Source organism: Lethenteron reissneri, chromosome 42, assembly GCF_015708825.2.
Source record: "Lethenteron reissneri isolate LAM-NWPU_2019-01 chromosome 42, ASM1570882v1, whole genome shotgun sequence".
NCBI lineage: Eukaryota > Metazoa > Chordata > Hyperoartia > Petromyzontiformes > Petromyzontidae > Lethenteron > Lethenteron reissneri.
In genome coordinates, this window is record NC_083820.1 from 8,668,483 (window position 1) to 8,674,254 (window position 5,772).

Genomic DNA, 5,772 nt, shown 5'->3' on the forward strand with positions numbered 1-5,772 from the left:
TGTGTGTGAGTCTCTGGCTGTGTGCGTGTGAGACTCGGGCTGTGTGTGTGAGTCTCGGGCTGTGTGTGTGAGAGACACGGGCTGTGTGTGTGTGTGAGACCCGGGCTGTGTGTGTGTGAGACTCGGGCTGTGTGTGTGTGTGTGTGTGAGCCACGGACTATGTGTGTGTGTGAGACCCGGGCTGTGTGTGTTTGAGACACGGGCTGTGTGTGTGTGTGAGACTCGGGCTGTGTGTGTGAGAGACACGGGCTGTGTGTGTGTGTGAGACCCGGGCTGTGTGTGTGTGAGACTCGGGCTGTGTGTGTGTGTGTGAGCCACGGACTATGTGTGTGTGTGAGACCCGGGCTGTGTGTGTTTGAGACACGGGCTGTGTGTGTGTGTGAGACCCGGGCTGTGTGTGTAAGACCCGGGCTGTGTGTGTGTGTGTGTGAGACCCCACGCTGTGTGTGTGAGACCCGGGCTGTGTGTGTGTGAGACACGGGCTGTGTGTGTGTGTGATACTCGGGCTGTGTGTGGGTCAGACACGGGCTGTGTGTGCGTGAGACTCGGGCTGTGTGTGTGTGTGTGAGACACGGGCTGTGTGTGTGTGAGACTCGGGCTGTGTGTGTGTGAGACACGGGCTGTGTGTGTGTGAGACTCGGGCTGTGTGTGTGAGACACGGGCTGTGTGTGTGTGAGACTCGGACTGTGTGTGTGTGTGAGACTCGGGCTGTGTGTGTGTGTGAGACGAGGGCTGTGTGTGTGTGAGACACGGGTTGTGTGTGTGTGAGACACGGGCTATGTGTGTGTGTGACTCGGGCTGTGTGTGTGTGAGACACGGGCTGTGTGTGTGTGAGACACGGGCTGTGTGTGTGTGAGACACGGGCTGTGTGTGTGTGAGACACGGGCTGTGTGTGTGTGAGAGACTCGGGCTGTGTGTGTGTGAGACCCGGGCTGTGTGTGTGTGAGACCCTGGCTGTGTGTGTGTGAGACATGGGCTGTGTGTGTGTGAGACCTTCGCTGTGTGTGTGTGAGACACGGGCTGTGTGTGTGAGACACGGGCTGTGTGTGTGTGAGACACGGGCTGTGTGTGTGTGTGAGACACGGGCTGTGTGTGTGTGAGACACGGGCTGTGTGTGTGTGAGACACGGGCTGTGTGTGTGTGAGACTCGGGCTGTGTGTGTGTGTGAGACCCAGGCTGTGCGTACGACCCTGCCTCTGGCATCTCAGTCGCAGACGGTTGTTGCACGGCGAGTCTGAACACTTGTTACCGCGCATTCTCGTGACTCCACTCCATCACGAATGCGCACTGATCGCACGCAAGTGCCCTCTTTGGCACGACCCTCTTTGAAGTCTGCTGCAAAATTGGTGCGCGCGCGTCTCCACGACCGTTTTTCAGCCGCTGTCCTTGGTGCTGAAAACGGCCGGGCGGAACTATCCTTTGCCCCCCCCCCCCCAGCCCTTCTCCCCCCCCCCCCCGCATACAACGCTCACCTGAATGCTCACCCATGAGCTGCTTCACCTGTAGGCTCCGACCCGAAACTCAGCATCTCACCACACCAGGTGCCTCGCAGCTCAATTTAAATGACCACGGAAAGCGCACATCACGTTGCTGGTTGCAGTAAAGCCCAGGGACATCCAATTTCAAATGGCAGGCGATGAACAATTAATTAAACTCAGTTTAACACGTAGGCTTTCGCGAACAATATTATATTAATAATAATAAAATTTGGGTTAGATCGCGTTATTTAAAAATAATTTATTATTTAAAAATAACGCGATCTAATTGAACTGCTGCTCCTATGCGAAGCCACCCACCGCACGCACGACCCTGCACGTGGCTGACGATCCACGTGTGCCAACCCGATGTGTCCATCCACTACTGGATGACGCCCTCCCCCATGCCTAGCGTGGCACCCAGGGATACTTGACCATTCTTCACCACGCTGCTCAGTGCTGATTGGCGAAGGCGACGAGGATAGACGTTGGAAGCAAAGAGGTGCAGAACAACAACGGATTCTGCTGCAATGGATGTTGCCCACAAAGTCTGCAGTACCTGGCATTTGCCCATGATGGTTACCCATTCATCCAGGATCAAAAGTCCTGTTTTAGCTTCCGAGTTGTGGCGAGATCGGGCGCATCCCAGGTGACTTGGTCAACTGACGGTGGCACACCTTTGTGTATAACAGGGGACACACCACTGAGGCTCTTCAGCTCTTTGTTATGCGGGCATTCCCACACACAGGTAACATGGTGATCCAAGCTCTACTCTCCTGCTCCAGATGTCTTGTGATCACCCCCCCCCCCCTCATTTAATTCTCTAAAACGTATTTTTTTTAAAGTAAGGTTTATTTTAAACATAAATGAATATGCAAAGGAAATACTTATCAGGGGTCATACTCTTATGTTTTTTCCGGTAAAGTCACGTAGGTAAACATAAAAATTAAATAAAAATATAATAATAAAAAAATCAGGGGTCAGGGGTCAATTAATAAGGGGTCACAAGACATCTGGACCGTCCTGTACATCATCGGGGTCTCACTTATCATCCAAACCAGCGGTCGTCCCAAATCCCGTTGATTTTGTCTAACCAGGTGAGACATTTATAAACTAGGATGAGTCTATTTTGTAAGAGTGAGTGGGTAGGTAGGGTAAGTGGGTGGGTGATTAGGTGAGTGGGTGGGTGAGCGAGATGGTGAGTGAGATGGTGGGTGAGTGGTTGAACAAGTGTCTGAGTGAGACGATGTGTGAATGAGTGAGTTCAAGTTGATTTTGTTTTACCAGGTGAAAACTCAAGGAGGCAATGGCATCCAGTCGTCGCATTTGCAACAGTTACTTGGGTCACCAAAATGACGAAAAAAAATAAAATAAAGTACAGCAATAAAGCAAATATCAATCGTAGCACAAACAACTGCTGTACAGAATAAAAAAATATAAAATATTACGCAAATATAAATCAACGTTAAATCACACGTCCTCTACAGCATGAGCGTTGGCTCGGGCAGATAATTTTTATACCAATCATCGTGCAATTACACATTAAGTTACAGAAACATTTTACAGATATATTGTGACTATGTAGTGATATGTAAACAGACGTGGATATATGTCGAAGGCAATTGCAAGTGGGGTATTTGTGTAAGGTGTGTTCTGTGTGCTACGTGAGTGCTGTGTGTGTAGGGTGTCAGTTAAGTGCAAACAGTTAGTGTGGTACATCGATATACTGTGGCGTATAACGTATTTAGGCTGTGTGTATGCAATGTGCAGGGTGTAGTGTGTATGATACACCTCAGCGTATGACTTGTGCAGGCTGTGTGTGTTCTATGTGCATGCCGTGTGTACAATCATTGTTTATAGATACCATGTGGATACTGTTATGGTGTGTGTGTGTGGGGGGGGGGAGCGATAGTGTATCGGTTAGCACGCTGCGCTATGAACCCGACACGTGTTCGATTCCCGCTCACGGCTAACACCAGTGACGATTATCTGAACCGGTCCCGGGCCTCCCCTAGGTCGACTCAGCCACAAATGAGTACCTGGTGCTGTGTGTAAACATTGCCACTAGGGAGACAAAGGCGGTCGGGCGTGTTGCTGGCCACCCACCCTCTTGTGCACCGTTCCGGCCTTCATAGGTGCTCGCTAACAGCACTTGCCCCTACAGTCTGTTAAGGCTATATGGGGGATCTTTTATCTTTGTGCTTGAGCGTTGTTTATATAAGCTACGTGCACACTGTTTATGCCATGCGTGTGTATATGCTATGTTAATGCTGTGTGTAGGCTGTGTATTTGTGTGTGTGTGCTGCTGCTGATCCACGCACGTGCAGAGGGAACTCTCAGCGCGGACTGCATTGACTCCGCCGTGGAGATGCGGAGAACATCTCCCCCTGCCAGTTTCCATCGCTGCCCCCCCTCTCCCCCACCCCTCTAACCAACTACCCCTAACCCCCCACCCCATCCCACCCCCACCTGCCCCCACCCCCAAAAAAGAATAGAGCGACTCGAGGCTCTGGTCCCACGGATCCGGGAGCCTCTACGGGGCACCACGGGGCGAGGGATGCGTAGCGAGCGGTGCACGAGTGGCCACAGAGGAGGAGGAGAAACATGGTGGGTCGAGGGGGTGTGGTGGATAGTGGGTGGGTGGGTGGGGGGCACACATTGTCTCCGGATAGCGCAAGGAGGTGGGGTGGGCGGGTGGATACATGGGTGCACGGAGCCCCATTGAGGAGGGGATGGGTAGGGTGAGGGGGGGAAGATCGCCCTCCCTCCCTCCCTCCCCCGCTCGATCCCGCACGCACGCGCGCACGATCAATCAGGCGCCGCTGCCGCTGCTGCTGCCGCGTAGGGAGGAGGAGGAGGAGGAGGCGCCGCTCATTCCAATGCGCGGCGCGGCTCGGCCCTGCGAGCGCCAGGTGGTAGGGGACGAGGAGGGCCCGCGTGCGGTGGCTCAGCTTTGGGAACCGGGGTCATTCATGGGTCCAAGAATCAAAGTGCTGGGTCATTGGCACAGAGTTCAGGGACCCCCCCCCACCCCAGGGCACAGTGTCCGTAGAGTAGGTTCACGGTCAGGTATTCAGAGTCCGGAAATCGGCTCCTGAGGTCAGGTTTATAGGGATTCGCTGAGCAGAGTTCCTGAACAGGGGTCGGAAAACTGGAGTTCAGTTCGTGACTTTACCGAAAAAACCCAAAAATATGAATCCTTGCAGTCACGAAAGCTTCAAATCTGGAGTTCAGTAACCAGAGTCCAGGGTTCTGGCTTCACAGTCAAGGGTCCGGGGGTACAGGGTCCGGTGTTCACGGATCTCACGCAGAACGCGATCCGAGGTAACAGAAATCAGGGGTTTGTGTCCGTGATGAGGGCTCCTGGGTTAGAGTCCAGCGTTCGGAGTAGCGAGGGAGTTTAGCGTCCAGCTCACCAAGATTCCGTGACAGGGGTCAGAAATCTTGGGGTCCGATTGCTCCCGGAAACTCAAAGAGCCGTGGGCCACAGCCTCGCGCACGAGGACGCGAGGTCACGAGGGACATGGGGACACGGGGGGGGGGGGGCAAAAGGAGACAAGAGAGAAATGGGAACACGAGGGACGAGAGTGACATGGGGACACGTGGGGCATGAGGGCACGAGGCGACAGGGGGTCACGACAGACACGGGGACACAGGGGGTGGCACGGGGAACAGCAAGCTTGCCAACTCCGTGCTCCCTACATCAGCACGCGTTGGCATCGCGTGGCGCAGCTGCTGAGTTCCACGCCACTATTGCCCTCCTTGCGTGTGTTGGGTGTGTGTGGGGGGAGTGGACTCTGAGCTTAATTTCCATTCGATTGGTATTCGTCCGTTCCTCCCCGCCGAATGGGCGCTGGCGACACCAGTGCCTCGCTTCCTCTGCCACGCGGGGGGCACGGGGGGGGGGTGGGGGGGGGCGTTCCTCTACTCGGGGGGGGGGGGTAGAGAGGGGTCGTGTGTCCATAGCGACCACGGGGGGCCCGTATTAGGCACGGCAAATTAGAGAGTGATTGCCCTCCACCCCGCCCGCTGCTGGCTGCACCCCTCTCTCCTCCAGCACCCCCCCGCCCCCCCCCGCCCGCCCGCCCAGCCGGGTCCTCCTCTCCTCTCGCGACGCGAACAGCGATCCGTCTGTTACCATAGCGACGGTGTCAATCTACTTATCATTGCCCCTATGAGGGGTGGGCGAGGAGGAGGGGAGGGGAGGGGTGGGAGACAAGGGGGTTGGGGCAGGAGGAGGAGGGGGGGGGACTTGAGGGAGGAGGCGTGGAAGGAGCTGCACAGAGAGAGTGGAGAA